The following is a 19,615-nucleotide window of genomic DNA, read 5'->3' as shown; positions in this document are numbered from 1 at the left end:
TTCTGTCTTGCTATGCTGCCACCTTTCTGATCCTGTGGCTGAAGACAGCAGGCTTTTTCCCCCTTTGTCTGTACTCACTGGTATTTCTGGGTTGCCAGCATGTAGATATATAAGACAAAATTAAAACAGCTAACTCACTACCATGTTTTTCCATGCATCCAAAGTTCCAAGGTCCCTGACTCGTCTGCCTTCTTCACTCCACCTTTCAGAGTTTTCTCATGTTTTCTAATATAGAATGTCCAGAGTTTTGAGCTTTAGTTAGAGGAAGGCATAGAGAAAAGCATTTCTACTCTATCTTTCAGAAGAAGAAATACCTCTCTCTTTCATTTAGAAGATGGGATTCTTACTGTTTTATACAGATTTCTTGATTGACATTCTTTTTCTTTCAGCACACTGACCATGTTATCCCACTGCCTTCTGACCTCCATAGTTTCTGATGAAAAGTCAATTGTAAATATTTTTTATAAGACCCTGTATGTGATGAGTCATTTTCTCTTGCTGCTTTTATGTTTTTCTCTTTGTCTTTGGCTTTTTACAGTTTGACAATGACATATTGAGGTATGGATCTTTTAAATTTTCTTTTAATTGGGGTTTTTTGGGCTTTTTGGATATGTATGTGTTAATTTCCTACTGCTGCCAGAGTAAATTATGACAAATAGTGATTTAAAATAGCTCTGGAGGTCAGAAGTCTAACGTGTTCACTGGGCTAAAATCAAGGTGTCAAAAGGGCCACATTCCTTCTAGAGGCTTTAGAAAAGAATTATTTTCTTGCTTTTTCAAGTTTTAAAAGACTGACTATATTTCTTGGCTTGTGGCCTCTTCCAACATTTTCAAGTCTAGCAATTGCCTCTCAAGTCTTAATCATACAGCACTTCCCTGATACTCCTTCCTCTGTCTTATAAAGGCCCTTGTGATTACACTGGGCTCATGCAGGTAATCTAGGATAACCTTCTCATCTCAAGATCTCTAACAATTATATCTGCAGTTTCTTCTGGCAACATATTCACAAGTTTTGATGATTAGAATATGAACATCTTTGAAGGGTCACTGTTCTCCCTAACCACAGTATCAAATGTTTTTTAAAATCAAATTTGGGAAGTTTTAAAATATTTATTTGAAGGTGGAAAAATCAACTCAAGAAAAGGCAGATTAGTAAGAGAAAAAGCATATAACCTTATTAACATGTGCACAGAGAGAACCACAGAATGTCTTCCCACGTCCAAGGTGGTGCAGAAGTTTATATAACATCTGGAGGTTACAGAAAGAATGGGGGCTCAGAGTATGGTCAAAATCAGGTTTTGGTGATAAATCAGGTTATAGCAGCATCTGGTTATGGGAGGAAAAGAAGATACTTGGCTAGCAAAGATGATCTTATTATATAAATGAAACCTCACAAGCAGCAGCCCTCAGAGATACTAGATGGTAAATGTTACTTTCAGACATTTAGAGTGTGTCAGACCGTCAGTTAATCTTTTCTAGCTCCAGACAAGGGAAGGCCTGGCTGCATCAATGCAGATTCTCTACAGATATAAATTTTCTCCACAAAAGACAGATTTGCAGGACTACTTATGTTTGCTGGCTTTTTTGACAGCCATCTCAAAATATGTTAAATAAATATATTTTGGGTTAAAATATTTTTATGTCTTTCCACGGGGTGGAGGGATAAGGAGAAGTTGGTTGAATGGTACAAAAATACACCTATTATAGATTGAGGGAACATGTTCTAATATTGGAAAGTACAATAGGGAAATTATAGTTAATAATCACAGACTGGGGACCTCGGGGGGAGGAGCCAAGATGGCCAAATAGGAACAGCTCTGGTCTACAGCTCCCAGCATGAGCGATGCAGAAAACAGGTGATTTCTGCATTTCCAACTGAGGTGCCGGGTTCATCTCACTGGGGAGTGCCAGACAGTAGGTGCAGGACAGTGGGTGCAGCGCACCGTGCACGAGCCAAAGCAGGGTGAGGCATTGCCTCACCCGGGAAGCCCAAGGGGTCAGGGAATTCCCTTTCCTAGTCAAAGAAAGGGGTGACAGATGGCACCTGGAAAATTGGGTCACTCCCACCCTAATACTGTGCTTTTCCAACGGGCTTAAAAAACGGCACACCAGGAGATTATATCCCACACCTGCCTCGGAGGGTCCTATGCCCACGGAGTCTCACTCATTGCTAGCACAGCAGTCCGAGATCAAACTGCAAGGTGGCAGCGAGGCTGGGGGAGGGGCGCCGCCACTGCCGAGTTAGTTCTTTGATTAGGTAAACAAAGCGGCCAGGAAGCTCGAACTGGGTGGAGCCCACCACAGCTCAAGGAGGCCGGTCTGCCTCTGTAGGCTCCACCTCTGGGGGCAGGGCACAGACAAACAAAACAACAGCACTAACCTCTGCAGACTTAAATGTCCCTCTCTCACAGCTTTGAAAAGAGTAGTGGTTCTCCCAGCATGCAGCTTGAGATCTGAGAGCGGGCAGACTGCCTCCTCAAGTGGGTCCCTGACCCCCAAGTAGCCTAACTGGGAGGCACCCCCTAGTAGGGGCGGACTGACACCTCACATGGCCGGGTACTCCTCTGAGACAAAACTTCCAGAGGAACGATCAAGCAGCAGCATTTTCAGTTCACCAGTATACTCTGTTCTGCAGCCACCGCTGCTCATACCCAGACAAACAGGGTCTGGAGTGGACCTCTAGCAAACTCCAACAGACCTGCAGCTCAGGGTCCTGTCTGTTAGAAGGAAAACTAACAAACAGAAAGCACATCCATACCAAAAACCCATCTGTACGTCACCATCATCAAAGACCAAAGGTAGATAAAACCACAAAGATGGGAAAAAAACAGAGCAGAAAAACAGGAAACTCTAAAAATCAGAGCGCCTCTCCTCCTCCAAAGGAACACAGCTCCTCACCAGCAATGGAACAAAGCTGGACGGAGAATGACTTTGACAAGTTGAGAGAAGAAGGCTTCAGACGATCAAACTACTCCGAGCTACAGGAGGAAATTCAAACCAAGGGCAAAGAAGTTAAAAGCTTTGAAAAAAAATTAGATGAATGGATAACTAGAATAACCAATGCAGAGAAGTCCTTAAAGGACCTGATGGAGCTGAAAACCAAGGCACGAGAGCTACGTGACGAATGCAGAAGCCTCAGTAGCCGATGCGATCAACTGGAAGAAAGGGTATAGTGATGGAAGATGAAAGGAATGAAATGAAGGAAAAAGAGAAGTTTAGAGAAAAAAGAATAACAAGAAACAAAGCCTCCAAGAAATATGGGACTATGTGAAAAGACCAAATCTACATCTGATTGGTGTACCTGAAAGTGACGGGGAGAATGGAATCAAGTTGGAAAACACTCTGCAGGATATTATCCAGGAGAACTTCCCCAATCTAGCAAGGCAGGCCAACACTCAAATTCAGGAAATACAGAGAATGCCACAAAGATACTCCTCGAGAAGAGCAACTCCAAGACACATAACTGTCAGATTCACCAAAGTTGAAATGAAGGAAAAAATGTTAAGGGCAGCCAGAGAGAAAGGTTGGGTTACCCACGAAGGGAAGCCCATCAGACTAACAGCTGATCTCTCAGCAGAAACTCGACAAGCCAGAAGAGAGTGGGGGCCAATATTCAACATTCTTAAAGAAAAGAATTTTCAACCCAGAATTTCATATCCAGCCACACTAAGCTTCATCAGTGAAGGAGAAATAAAATACTTTACAGACAAGCAAATGCTGAGAGATTTTGTCACCACCAGGCCTGCCCTAGAAGAGCTCCTGAAGGAAGCACTAAACATGGAAAGGAACCACTGGTACCAGCCACTGCAAAAACATGCCAAATTGTAAAGATCGTCAAGGCTAGGAAGAAATTGCATCAACTAATGAACAAAATAACCAGCTAACATCATAATGACAGGATCAAATTCACACATAACAATATTAACATTAAATGTAAATGGGATAAATGCTCCAATTAAAAGACACAGACTGGCAAATCGGATACAGACTCAAGACCCATCAGTGTGCTGTATTCAGGAAACCCATCTCACGTGCAGAGACACACATAGGCTCAAAATAAAGGGATGCAGGAAGATCTATCAAGCAAATGGAAAACAAAGAAAGGCAGGGGTTACAATCCTAGTCTCTGATATAACAGACTTTAAACCAACAAAGATCAAAAGAGACAAAGAAGGCCATTACATAATGGTAAAGGGATCTTTTCAACAAGAAGAGCTAACTATCCTAAAAATATATGCACCCAATACAGGAGCATCCAGACTCATAAAGCAAGTCCTGAGTGACCTACAAAGAGACTTAGACTCCCAAACAATAATAATGGGAGACTTTAATACCCCACTGCCGACATTAGACAGATTGAGACAGAAAGTTAACAAGGATACCCAGGAATTGAACTCAGCTCTGCACCAAGTGGACCTAACAGACATCTATAGAACTCTCCACCACAAATCAACAGAATATACATTCTTTTCAGCACCACACCACACCTACTCCAAAACTGACCGCATAGTTGGAAGTAAAGCACTCCTCAGCAAATGTAAAAGAATAGAAATTATAACAAACTATCTCTCAGACCACAGTGCAATCAAACTAGAACTCAGGATTAAGAAACCCACTCAAAACCGCTCAACTACATGGAACCTGAACAACCTGCTCCTGAATGACTACTGGGTACATAACGAAATGAAGGCAGAAATAAAGATGTTCTTTGAAACCAATGAGAACAAAGACACAACATACCAGAATCTCTGGGACACATTCAAAGCAGTGTGTAGAGGGAAATTTATAGCACTAAATGCCCACAAGAGAAAGCAGGAAAGATCTCAAATTGACACCTTAACATCACAATTAAAAGAACTAGAAAAGCAAGAGCAAACACATTCAAAAGCTAGCAGAAGGCAAGAAATAACTAAGATCAGAGTAGAACTGAAGGAGACACAGACACAAAAAACCCTTTAAAAAAAATCAATGAATCCAGGAGTTGGTTTTTTGAAAAGATGAACAAAATTGATAGACTGCTAGCAAGACTAATAAAGAAGAAAAGAGAGAAGAATCAAATAGATGCAATAAAAAATGATAAAGGGGACATCACCACCGATCCCACAGAAATACCAACTACCATCAGAGAATACTATAAACACTTCTACGCAAATAAACTAGAAAATCTAGAAGAAATGGATAAATTCCTCAACACATACATCCTCCCGAGACTAAACCAGGAAGAAGTTGAATCTCTGACTAGACCAATAACAGGCTCTGAAATTGTGGCAATAATCAATAGCTTACCAACCAAAAAAAGTCCAGAACCAGATGGATTCACAGCCGAATTCTAGCAGAGGTACAAAGAGGAGCTGGTACCATTCCTTCTGAAACTATTCCAATCAATAGAAAAAGAGGGAATCCTCCTTAATTCATTTTATGAGGCCAGCATCATCCTGATACCAAAGCCGGGCAGAGACACAACCAAAAAAGAGAATTTTAGACCAATATCCTTGATGAACATTGATGCAAAAATCCTCAATAAAATACTGGCAAACCGAATCCAGCAGCACATTAAAAAGCTTACCCACCATGATCAAGTGGGCTTCATCCCTGGGATGCAAGGCTGGTTCAACATATGAAAACCAATAAAAGTAATCCAGCATATAAACAGAGCCAAAGACAAAAACCACATGATTATCTCAATAGATGCAGAAAAGGCCTTTGACAAAATTCAACAATGCTTCATGCTAAAAACTCTCAATAAATTAGGTATTGATGGGACGTATCTCAAAATAATAAGAGCTATCTATGACAAACCCACAGCCAATATCATACTGAATGGGCAAAAACTGGAAGCATTCCCTTTGAAAACTGGCACAAGACAGGGATGCCCTCTCTCACCACTCCTATTCAACATAGTATTGGAAGTTCTGGCCAGGGCAATTAGGCAGGAGAAGGAGGGTATTCAATTAGGAAAAGAGGAAGTCAAATTGTCCCTGTTTGCAGATGACATGATTGTATATCTAGAAAACACCATCGTCTCAGCCCAAAATCTCCTCAAGCTGATAAGCAACTTCAGCAAAGTCTCAGTATACAAAACCAATGTACAAAAATCACAAGCATTCTTATACACCAATAAAAGACAAACAGCCAAATCATGAGTGAACTCCCATTCACAACTGCTTCAAAGACAATAAAATACCTAGGAATCCAACTTACAAGGGATGTGAAGGACCTCTTCAAGGAGAACTACAAACCACTGCTCAATGAAATAAAAGAGGATACAAAGAAATGGAAGAACATTCCATGCTCATGGGTAGGAAGAATCAATATCGTGAAAATGGCCATACTGCCCAAGGTAATTTATAGATTCGATGCCATCCCCATCAAGCTACCAATGACTTTCTTCACAGAATTGGAAAAAACTACTTTAAAGTTCATATGGAATCAAAAAAGAGCCTGCATCGCCAAGTCAATCCTAAGCCAAAAGAACAAAGCTGGAGGCATCACGCTACCTGGCATCAAACTATACCACAAGGCTACAGTAACCAAAACAGCATGGTACTGGTACCAAAACAGAGATATAGACCAACAGAACAGAACAGAGCACTCAGAAATAATGCCGCGTATCTACAACCATCTGATCTTTGACAAACCTGACAAAAACAAGCAATGGGGAAAGGATTCCCTATTTAATAAACGATGCTGGGAAAACTGGCTAGCCATATGTAGAAAGCTGAAACTGGATCCCTTCCTTACACCTTATACAAAAATTAATTCAAGATGGATCAAAGATTTACATGTTAGACCTAAAACCATAAAAACCCTAGAAGAAAACCTAGGCAATACCATTCAGGACATAGGCATGGGCAAGGACTTCATGTCTAAAACACCAAAAGCAATGGCAACAAAAGCCAAAATTGACAAATGGGATCTAATTAAACTAAAGAGCTTCTGCACAGCAAAAGAAACTACCATCAGAGTGAACAGGCAACCTACAGAATGGGAGAAAATTTTCGCAACCTACTCATCTGACAAAGGGCTAATATCCAGAATCTACAATGAACTCAAACAAATTTACAAGAAAAAAACAAACAACCCCATCAAAAAGTGAGCAAAGGATATGAACAGACTCTTCTCAAAAGAAGATATTTATGCAGCCAAAAAACACATGAAAAAATGCTCATCATCACTGGCCATCAGAGAAAGGCAAATCAAAACCACAATGAGATACCATCTCACACCAGTTAGAATGGCGATTATTAAAAAGTCAGGAAACAACAGGTGCTGGAGGGGATGTGGAGAAATAGGAACACTTTTACACTGTTGGTGGGACTGTAAACTAGTTCAACCATTGTGGAAGTCAGTGTGGCGACTCCTCAGGGGTCTAGAAATAGAAATACCATTTGGCCCAGCCATGCCATTACTGGGTATATACCCAAAGGATTATAAATCATGCTGCTATAAAGACACATGCACACGTATGTTTACTGCGGCACTATTCACAGTAGCAAAGACTTGGAACCAACCCAAATGTCCAACAACAATAGACTGGATTAAGAAAATGTGGCACATATACACCATGGAATACTATGCAGCCATAAAAAGTGATGAGTTCATGTTCTTTGTAGGGACATGGATGAAACTGGAAACCATCATTCTCAGCAAACTATCGCAAGGACAAAAAACCAAACACCGCATATTCTCACTCACAGGTGGGAATTGAACAATGAGAACACATGGACACAGGAAGGAGAACATCACACACTGGGGCCTGTTGTGGGGTCGGGGGATGAGGGAGGGATAGCATTAGGAGATATACCTAATGCTAAATGACGAGTTAATGGGTGCAGCACGCCCACATGGCACAAGTATACATATGTAACAAACCTGCACGTTGTGCACATGTACCCTAAAACTTAAAGTATAATAATAATAAAATTTAAAAAAAATAAAAAAGAATCTGGGACCTCCCCATTCTCACTGTCTGGCTCTTGCTCTCACCATGTGACATGCTGGCTCCCCTTCAGCTTCTGCCATGACTGTGAACTTTCTGAGGCCCTCATCAGGAGCTGAGCAGATGTTGGTGCCATGTTTATACAGCCTGCAGAACGATAAGCCAATTAAACCTCTTTTCTTTATAAATTACCCAGTCTCAGATATTCCCTTATAGTAATGCAAAAAAGGCCTAATACAGAGTTATTCAAGTCTCTTGAATAACTAGGAGTGGAATGGCTGGGATGTCTTGTAGGTACATGGAATTGTGTCATTTTTTATTCCCACAAGCAGTGTATGAGAGTGTTTATTTCCACATGTTAAGAACCAATTCATTGCAATTTTCTTTTTTTTAGTAGGACATAAGTTGAATTTTTTCAAAGGCTTTTTAAGCATCTGTGGAGGTAACCGTGTGATTTTTTTTCTTACTCCTATTAGTATTGTGCACTCTAATAGTAGGTTTCCTAACAGAATGCTAACAGGTTCTTGCATTCTTCGTATAAATATCAAGTCATGGTGTGGCGTTTTTTTTGAATGTTGCTTGGGAATCTATTTCAAAATTGTATTTCAGATTTTTGCATCAATTGTCATAAACGATATTGCTCCATACTTTTCTTTTTTGTGCTACCATTACCAGGATTAGGTGCTGATGTTATATTTATATCATTAAAATAATTTAAAAATTCAAAAAAATAATAATAACTGACTGTATATGTCAAAATAGAATAGAACAAGTGTAATGTTTCCAGTGCAAAGAAATGATTAATGTTAGAGGTGATGGATACACCGGTTACCCTGATTTGATCATTACATATAGTATACAGGTATCAAATATCACATGTACTCAAAATATGTACAACTATTGTATATCAATAAAAATATTTTTATGTAGGCATGTAATTTTTGCATCCTTTTCTATATATTCTCTTTTTGGTACTTTCATTATGCAAATTTGTTATTTTTGTAGTGTTCCACAGATCTCTGAGGCTCTGTTCATTTTTTCTCATTCTTTATTCTTTCTGTTCCTCAGACTGCATAATATCTATTGGCCTAGTTTCAAGTTTCCTGAACATTCTTCTGCAACTGCCTTTGCAAAAATTTTAGCAGCGAGAAAAATCTAATCTGACTCCATCTTGCTTCTAACCTCACAAGCTAATTTCCTCTGTTAACTTTAAAATAAAGATGTTAACAGTCCCTTCCTGAAACTAACCCCTTCCTTGCTAAGGGACAAAAACCACTTTTGTATGACTAACGAAAGGCCACAACATTAGGACTATGGGAGGAGCTTGAATTCTGCTAAAATATACACATAGTTAATGATAACAAGCCATTGTTCCCTAGCTTGCCTTTCTATATAGTTGTTTACTGCTCTGGAGATCACAAGATTTGTAACTTCTCCAATTGTTCCTGTAGATAACATGACTATTGCCAAAACCTAAAACTGGTGTTTGAAATATTTTTCAGACTGTGTATTCTGTTGATAAACTGATTCCACCCAGACCCATGACTTACAACAAGGAACTGGCTCAACTAGTCCTGTGAGCCCCCACCCAGAAACTGATTCAGCATGTGAAGATAGTTTGTACACTCCTATGATTTTATCTCCAACCAATCAGCAGTACCCATTCCCTAGAACCCTGCCTACCAAATTATCTTTAAAAACCCTAGCCTCTGAGCTTTTGGGGAGGCAGATTTGAGATTATCTCCTGTCTTCTCATTTGGCTGGTCCTGTGATAATTACATTTTTACTGCTGCAATACCACTGTCTCAGTGAATTGGCTTTTCTGTTTAGCAGGCCAGAAGAACTCATTGGGCGGTTACACTTGTCTCTGCTAAAACTACTGGTTTAACTCATATAGTGAATTTTTCATTTCTGTTATTGTACTTTTCAACTCCAAAAATTCTATTTGGTGATTTTTATAACTTTTATCTCTTTATAGATACTCTCTATTTGGTGAGACATAGTTTTTACACTTTCCTTTAGCTATTTTAACATAGTATTTTCTTTTTTTAACTTATTTGTAATAGCTGCTTCAAAGTCTTTGTCTACTAAATCCAACAGCTTGTCCCCCTCAAGAACCTTTCCAATCAAATGCAGTGTTTTTCCTATGTGTGGGCCATACTTCCTTATTTCTTTGCATGTCTGATTTTTTGTTTTTGTATTTGTTAAAACTGGACATTTTAGAGAAGATATTGTAGCAACTTTAGATTCAGATCCTCCTTCTATCCTCCAATTTTGTTGTTATTGCTTTGGGGTTTTTTAATTGACAAAGAGTATATATATTTATCATGGACAACGTGATGTTTTGAAATATGTGTATGACATAAAATGGCTCAATCAAGCTAATTTTAAAAAATAAAATCCTGCTTGATGCTTGTTTTTTCATGACTTTTCTAAACCAATTCTGTAGATTTTGTATTTCCTGGAGTGTACAGCCACTGAGTTTTCTGATTACTTTTAAAAAATTCTCATTTTTACTTTCAAGCCTGTTTTTTTTAGGGGTCACCTCTAGGTCAACATAGTTGGGTAATTATCCAATGATTGGTCAGAAGATTTTCTTAATGCTTTGATCCAATGTCTTCAACGTTTTGCCAAGGAGATTTATATGTGAAGGCACATCTTCAAATCTAGAGGGGTTTATAAGTCAGCATTAACATTTACTTCTTGCTTGCACAGGGCTGCAAGTTTGCCCAAATGTAAGTTACTGGATCCCTCTCCGGTTTTCCCTGGCCATGCACTTGGTCCTGTGCAGCATGTGTAGCCTTCTGGATCTCCAGGAATATGTCAGAGCTTTACAAAGTCCTCTGTTATCATATGACTTGTTCCCCAAGTCATCCTTTTAGATTTTTGGCCAGGCTCTTTTTTGTTATGGGCTGAATTGTGTTCCCCTCAAAATGGTGAAGTCCTCACCCTCACTGTCTTAGAACATGGCTGTTTTTGGAAATAGGGGTTTAAAAACGCTAATTAAGTTAAAATGAAGTCGTTAGAGTGAATTCTAATCCAATGTGACTGGTAATCTTACAGGAAAATGAAATTTGTACACAGATACGCACACAGGGAGGACAATGTGAAGACGGACAGAATGGCATTGAGTCAAGGAGAAATATTATAAAAATATTGACAGTGCTCTGAGGATGGGGGTTTTCACAAAGCTCAAAACAGGTCAAACTTCTTCACTGGCTGCCAGCTCTTCACAGCCACCACCCTGGTACTAGGGGTTGGGTACATGGGAATAGTTCCAAGTTAAAGCACCATAGACCCCACTGTTCTTATGAAGCTCGGTAGTTATATTTGAGTGAATGCTTTTCAGTGTGTTCTGTGCCTTTGGTTAATTTTCATAGTTTTAAAATGGTTGGTTTCTATTGGTGTTTTGCCAGTATTTTTGTTGCTTTTGTGGGAAGAGGATTCACTGAGGTCCTCACCCTGACATTCTGAAAGTGTTGTCCCTAACCTTGTTTTTGAAATATATTTATGTTGGTTAGACTTTTAGGTTGACAAGTTTGTTTCCTTTCAAGCCCTTGCCCCTTAAAACATTGGAAGGAAACAAATAAACAATACAGTCTTTTGGCTTGCATTGCTTGGATGAGAAGTCAGCTGTCATTCTCATCTCTATTCTTCTGCATGTAATGTGCGTTTTTTCCTAGTTGCTTTTAAAATTTTCTATCACTAGTTTTGACCAATTTGATTATGATTTGCATGGTGTAGTTTTCTTTCTGTGCCTTGTTTGGGGTTTGTTAAGCTTCTTGAATTTGGGGGCTTAAAAATTTCATAAAATTGGAAATTTTGGCTACTGTTTTTCCACATTTTTTGTTCCCTTCTCTTTCTTGGGCTCCAATGCATATTAAGGCACTTGCTGTCCCCAAGCTCACTGATGTTCTGCTCATTTCTCTTCAGTCCCTTTTTTCTTTTTTCTTTTAATTTTTTGAGACAGAATCTCACTCTGTTGTCCAGGCTGGGGTGCAATGGCATGATCACAGCTCACTGCAGCCTTGACCTCCAGGGCTCAAGCTATCCTCCTACCTCAGCCACCCAAGTAGCTGGAACTACAGGCACAGGCACGTGGCTGGTTAATTTTCATATTTTTTTGTACAGATAAGAGTCTTGCCATGTTGCCCAGGGTGGTCTCAAACTCCTAGGTTTGAGCAATCTACCCACCTCAGCCTCTCAAAGAGCTGAGATTACAGGCATGAGCCAATGCGCCCAACCTCTTATTTCATTTTGGATATTTTCTATTAGTATGACTTCACATTCACTAACCTTTTTCTATATCTAATTTGCTATTAACCTCATCCTGTGTATACTGTATCTCAGACATTATATTTTTACTTTAGAATTTCAATATTTTAATATCTTCAATGTCTCTCCTTGTCATATACATAATTTCCTCTACCTTCTTGAACATATAAATGTATTTATAGTAGCTATTTTAACATCATTGATTTATAAGTCTATAATCTGTGTCATTACTGAGTCTTTTAAATTATATTTTCTTTTTAATATAGGTTGTATTTCCTTCCTGCTTCTTTGCATGCCTGAAAATTTTGGATTGACGCCAGACACTGTGAATTTTATATAGCTAAATGAAGATGTTTTAGTATTTATTCCCTTAAGGATTTTTGGACTTTGTTCTTGGACACAGTTAAATTACTCAGAAATAATTTGATCCTTTTAAGACTAGCTTTTAAGCTTTGTTAGGTGAGCTTAGAATAGCCTTTTGCCTATTGTCAATTTTGCCTCTCTACTAAGGCATCTAATGAGTCTACTTTGTATGTGTTAGGATTTCTTTGCGCACTGATTGGTGCAAAGACTAACTATTCCCAGCCCTGCGTGAGCTCTCCAGATTATTCCAACTGATCCTCTCTAATCTTTTCCTTGGCTCTCATGTGCTGATTAGCATTCTGCTGAAGAGGGAATTCTGTGGATCTCTGAGACTCTCTTTTTATGTGCATCTCCTCTCCAGGGCTCTGCCACGCAAATTCTAGGTACCTTGATCTCCCCCAAACTCTGAATTCTCTCTTATTAATAAAGGGAGACCACTGGGCTCCACTTATGTACCCCCTCCTTGTGCTGCGGCCTGGACACCCTCTCCATGCAGTGAGCTGGTGCATTCATAGGGTTTATCTCATTTGTTTACCTTGTCTCAGTACTCTCTGTCCCATTCCACTCATTGTTTAATATCTGAAAACACATTTTGTTTTATCTTTTCCCCCAAGTTTTTAGTTATTAAGACAGAAAAGCAAATCTGGTTACTTTTATTCCATTATGGAAGAAGTTCCAAAACCTGATTTTTTTATTTTTTATTTATTTATTTATTTATTTTGAGAAGGTATCTCATTCTATCACCCAGGCAGGAATGCAGTGGCATGATCTTGGCTCACTGCCACCTCCGCTTCCTGGGTTCAAGCAATTCTCTTGCCTCAGCCCCCCAAGTAGCTGGGATTACAGCCACATGCCACCATGCCCAGCTAATCTTTATATTTTTAGTAGAAACGGGTTTTCACCATGTTGGCTAGCCTGGCCTTGAACTCCTGGCCCCAAGTGATCTGCCTGCCTTGGCCTCCCAAAGTGCTGGAATTACAGGTGTGAGCCACTGCACCCGGCAAAAACCTAATTCTTAAAATGGACAGTTGAACGCTTGGATTGGCATTCAAGGGGCTTCAATTACAGGAAAGTAAAGAAGGGCCAGGAACATTGTTTGTTGCTCTTTAAATCAAATGAGGATTTAAGATTCAACCATCCATCCAGATGTAATGTTCAGAAGTCCAAGCAGTAGGGAATGTAGACAGAACTCAAATATGTCTCATGTATGATAGAGACTAAATATGTCCTGAGTACCCCAGCTGAGAAACTATAACAAATTATCACAAATTTAGCAGCTTTAAACACCACAAATTTTATTATCTCACAGTTCTCCAGGTCAGAAATCCAAGTACAGCATGGCTTGACTTATTCCTTGGCTTGGTTTCTCAAAAGACTACAATTAAGGTATTAGCAAGATTGCATTTCCTTCTGAAGGCTCTAGAAGAGAAACTTTTTCTAGGCTCATTCAGGTTGTCAGGAGAATTTAGTTCTATGTAGCAGAAGGACATGAGCCCCACTTGCTTTTCTGGCTGTCAATCACAGGTCATTCTCAGCTTCCAGAGGCTGCCAGGATTCCCTAGCTCATGGCTCCCTTCAAAGACAGCAATGGCACATTGTGTCCTTCGTGTTTTGGATCTCTCTGACTCTGTGTCTTCTGTTTCATCTCTTTTGCTGTATGTCTTCTCACTCTAGTTGGGAAAATGTGTCACTTTTAAATGCTCAAGTGATTAGATTTGGCTGACCCACATAACCCAGAATAATCTCCCCATATCAAGGTCCACAGTCTTGAGTACACTTGCAAAGTCCACTTAACATAAAACATTCTCAGGATCCAGGGTTTGGGGCATAGACCCCTCTCTGGGCATTGGACGGGGTGGTGGTACAATTATTTAGTCCACCACATCAGTGTACAGGATAAAATTCCCATGTTATCCTTGACCTTTATATCCCATGAAGACAAATGAATAAACAACTATAGTATCCGTGGGAGATCTTTGACTTTTTACCCTTGCTCTGTTATATGGTTTCATTTTGGAGACTGGGAAATATGTAAATACCAAATATCATCATAGAATATCAGAGGTGGAAGGAATGTCATCAATCTTCTAGTCTAGCTCTGTTTTACGGATGAAGAAATTCATGTCCAGAGACAGAAAGATTCTTTGATGAGTTAAGAGAGCTGAACATTTATTCTGGATCTCCATATCTTTGCCAATATGTGGTTTTATTAATTACATGACTATGGGCATTTACCTACCCTCTCTAAACTTCAGTTTACTCATATAAAATTAAGGATAATAATGGTACTTCTTAAAGGTATTTTAAGCATTAAAGGAAATAAATATACGTAAAGGAAGCATGTAGTACAGTAACTGTACTTGGCATTTAGTAAGTACTGAAAATACCAGCTATTATTATCATTGTTATTATTATATTATTATTCTAAAGGTCAAAGCTGCATCAACACATAGACCCCTTCTTTTGACTGAATTGATCGGTTAACTTAATAATTTAGTCCAAGCAATTGTGAATTTGAGGTTTTATGTTATATCACCACTTTTTCCAACATGATGCTTTCTGCTTGACTGATTTGAACATTTAGATAGGTGAGAAAATCTATGCTACCATGACTGAACTTTTATTTTAAGGTGATAAAGTAATACAATATTTATTTTCCATTTTAATAAATCTGGTAATTCATTCATTCATAAAACCAATGTTTATTGAGTGTCAATTATCAGTCAGGCAGTGAACAAAGTAGTCATGATTCTTGTTCACTCAGCTTATTCACCAGGGAGAAACTGGTAGCCAATGAATAAACAAACACAAAAATAAGTATTACTTTAAATTCTTTGAAGGAAAATAATAGGATGCTGCAAGAGATTTAATTAAAAAAACAACTATGCTAGATTAGTGGTCACAAGGCTTCTCTGAGATATAATATTCAAGCTGAGACACAAAGAATGAGAAGTAATAAGCCATGTAGAGAATGTTCATGTGTTTGGCGATGGAGAGGGAAATAAATACATACATTTGAAATATACTTGAGACAGAGAATCAACGGGATTTGCTGAAAAAATAGATATGGGCAGGGGATGAAGGAAGGAAGGACTCAAAGATGACTCCCAGGTTTCTGACCAGGAGTTAGGGAATATTGTGAGAAGGAAGTTTAGAGGCAGTAGGTAATTTTATCAACCACTTGTTGTTATTTTTATCAAACACTTGGTAATTTTATCAAACACTTGGTGTTATTTGCATCCTCATGATATTCAGCTATTTTAATTTTTAGTTTCAGAGGAAATTTTATCTAAAAGTATGGACAAAATATACTTCCTTACAGGATTCCTGTAAAAATATGTTCAAAAATGTAATTATAAAACAAAAAAAAAGCAGATACAACTGTAAGGGTAGACCATAGTACTTATTTTATGAGAAATATGTGAATTCAATTATATACCAGTTGCTTAAAAGTGGATCTGGTAAAGTTGGTGAAAAAGAATTAGAGAAGGCAAGCCCATAAATAGAAAATAATGTCATATTATTATCATAAATAGCATTTGAGTCAATATGAAGAAATATGCAGGGGAAATAACATTTTTGTTGTTGTTGTTGTTCTTAAGTAATTTATTTTAAAATTAAAAAAATATGGAAAGCTTCACGAATTTGCATGAAACTTGAAATTTAAAGGGAAACTTGAAATGGGAGCAGTGGCATAATGGGGAGAATGTGTGTTGTAGATTAACTATGTTCACTGCTCTCTTACATATTACTTATTTAATCCAAACAAAACCTCTGTAATCCAAACATTCCATATTACACATGGTCAAACTAAGGCATATAGAAGCTAAATAACTTGCTCAAGGTCAAAGCTGACAAGTGACAAAGGCATGATTTAAACCCAAGTCTGTCAAACTCCCAAACCCAATTGCTTACACCAGGGGTTAGTAAACTTTTTCTGTACAAGAACATAAAGTAAATAGTTTAGGTTTTGGGGGTCATATGTTCTCTTTATCAGCTACTCAATTCGGCCGTTGTAGTATGAAAGCAGTTATAGACGATACATGAATGAAAGGGTGTGGCTGTGTTCCAGTAAAACTTTATTTATAAAAATAGGTGGAGTGCTGGATTTTACTGCTGACCACTGGTTTACACTCAGGAAAAAAGACAGCTTAGCAGTTTCTAAAGAAAATTGGGAATCCAAGATACACAAAGCTTCGTTTAAGGACAATCCACCAAGAAAATAATTTCAGATGCAAATGAATGAGCTCTCAAGATTCCTAGAATTTGGGATTGTTATGGCACAGTCTAGCATATGTTTGTTGTTTCTGGTAAAGAGGGGGAAAGAGATGAATTAAAATTTTTAAATAATCCAGAAATATCACTCTACTCAGTTCCAAATTTGTCTTTCCCCCAACCTTTTACTGGAGCTACTTACTGGGAAACTGAGTAGTATAAGTTTGATGTTTTCTTTTGTATTCTATTTGTTCTCTGAGGGGTAGAACTAGCCACTGGCAGCACAAAGGAAAAGAGAGCAAAGACAAAGAGACGGATGCTCAAAGATTTGAGAGGGTATAGGATGAATTCACTTCTGATGCTTCTAGAGTGGTGTTCTGTCATAATTACCCCAAATGATCAGAAGTTTCTTACACAAAATGGGATGCTCGGTGTATTTGTTTTCTATTGTTACCATAACCAATTACCACAAACTTAGCAGTTTAAACAACCATTAATCATCTCACCATTCTGTGGTTCAGAAGGTCAGGTGTGGCATGGCTCAGCTGGGTCCTCTGCTGAAAACAAGGTGTCAGCTGGGTAGGATAGAGTGAGACTTTGCAGAAGATTCTACTTCCAAGTTTATTCAAGTTCCTGGCAAAATTCAGTTTCTTGTGATTGTAGGACCAAGGTTACCTTTTCTTTAACAGTGGCCCCCTCCATCTTCAAGCCAACACTGACATGTCAAGTTCTACTTGTGATTTGAATCTCTGACTTTATCTTCAGCCCAAGAAAGATCTCTGCTTTTAAGGGCTCATGTGACTATCCCTTAAAAGGGCCAGTCAAGGAGCTTGAGACTAGCCTGGCCAACATAGTGAAACCCTGTCTCTACTAAAAATACAAAAATTAGCCAGGCCTGGTGGCACATGCCTGTAATCCCAGCTACTCGGTAGGCCGAAGCAGGAGAATTGCTTGAACCCGGGAGGTGGAGGTTGCAGTGAGCCTAGATCATGCCATTGCACTCCAGCTTGGGCAACAGAGCAAGACTCCATCTCAAAAAAAAAAAAAAAGAAAAGAAAAGAAAAAGAAAAAAGAAAGCCAGTCAAATAAGCCAAGATAATCTCTGTATTTTAAAGTCATGTGACTAGTAACTTGAGTTACAACTGCAATTTCTTTCTGTCACGTAGTGCAATACATTTATTTGAATAACACTAGAGGGTAAAGATCATTGAGGCTACCACACACTTGGTAAGGTAGAATTTGGTACTGTGACTTTTCTCACGGAAGAGAGAAGCTGGGAGAAAAAGTTTGGGGCTCTGGTATAATTCACCAACTGTTGTTTTTGCAACATCAATGCTGACTAGATTTCCTTCCTTACATCTGAAAAAAATTTTCTGGAGAGCATATGGACTAAGGAGAGAGAAAAATTCCTGTCTAAGAGAATTTTTCTGGTGGAGGTGAAGCGCGGGCAAACAAGTTAATAGACAATAGTGATATGCATGACAAGAAGACGGGGCAGAGAAACAAGAGAATGAGGGGGATACAAAACCCTATTCTCAGAGTCAAGCTACACAATCCAGAAGAGATGTCATCTAATCCAAGAACTAAAGGATGAGTAAAAGTTAATCAGCTCTCCTGATGTCTGTCATCATATCACATTATTATTTTATTTATCTCCCAATATTCATTTCAGTTGAGAAAGAATTCAAAGTAGAAAATCAAATAGTGGTCACTGAATTCATCTTTTTAAATTTTTCCAAGCACCCTGCATTACAAATGGTTTTCTTCCTGTTCTCCTTGGTCATTTACCTGATATCTCTTCTGAGAAATGCAGTCAGGGTCAGTCCTGCCTTCTATACTCCAGTGGGTTATTTTCTTAGCCACTTGAGCTTCCTGGATATCTGCTACATGTCTACCACCATCCTGGTCATGCTGGTGAACTTCTTCCAGGAGAGTAAGACCATCTCCTATGAGGGCTGCCTTTCCCAGATCTTCTTCCTTGCGTTATGAGCCAGCACTGAGGGGGTTTTGCTGGCTGCCATAGCTTATGACCAGTGTGTGGCTATTTGCCACCGTCTTCAATATAAGCTCCTAATGAGTGGAAAGGTCTATGTTTGTTTGGTGACTGGGTTTTGGATGTGTGGGCTGCTCAATTCTGGGACACACACAGCACTGACAGCCACACTCACTGCGTGAACCCAACCCCATCAGCTACTTTCTCTGTGCCATCCCATTGCTCCTGAAGCTCTCCTGCTCAGACACCTGTCAGTGAGTCTGTGCTCCATGTGGTGAGGGCCACCACTGGCCTGAGCCCCTGCCTGTTTATGGCAATGTCCTACATATTCATCATCTCTACCATCATTAGGATTCCCTCTGCTCAGGGCAGGAGCAAGGCCTGCTCTACCTGTGCCTCCCTCCTCACCATGGTGGTGGTGTTCTTTGGAACAGACCACTTCAACTATGACAGGCCCAGAGAAGGGTGCTCCCTGGACACAGACATCCTGGTCTCTGTGCTCTTTTGTGTTGTGACCCCAGTGTTGAACCCCATCACCTACAGCCTGAGAAACAAGGAGATCAAGGGTGCAGTGATGAGGCTGACAGGAAAACATGAATTCTCTAGTGAGGTCAGTGACTAGATAATGTTTCCCATTCTGGAAAATTTCTTAATTAGAGAAAAACATGAACGTTCCAGTGACTATTATAAGAGGTTGCACTCTGTATAGCATCTCTTGACAATTTTGGTGCCCCATCCCACCAGGACAAACAATTGTATCTGTGCTGAGAATTTCACACATTGCGATCTCATGTACATTATGTTCTCTTCAATGAACTGATATTTTAGAA

The 19,615-nt window shown here is 39.2% G+C and overlaps 1 pseudogene; it reads left to right on the top strand.

Annotated features, from left to right (window-relative positions):
• Positions 1–18,409: 18,409 nt before the first annotated feature.
• Positions 18,410–19,407, top strand: LOC129532996 (olfactory receptor 5J3-like; annotated as a pseudogene).
• Positions 19,408–19,615: the final 208 nt, after the last annotated feature.

The sequence above is a fragment of the Gorilla gorilla genome, chromosome 1 (assembly GCF_029281585.2).
Source record: "Gorilla gorilla gorilla isolate KB3781 chromosome 1, NHGRI_mGorGor1-v2.1_pri, whole genome shotgun sequence".
NCBI lineage: Eukaryota > Metazoa > Chordata > Mammalia > Primates > Hominidae > Gorilla > Gorilla gorilla.
Note: the sequence above shows the minus strand (reverse complement) of the source record. Positions and strands in the feature narration are given on the sequence as shown.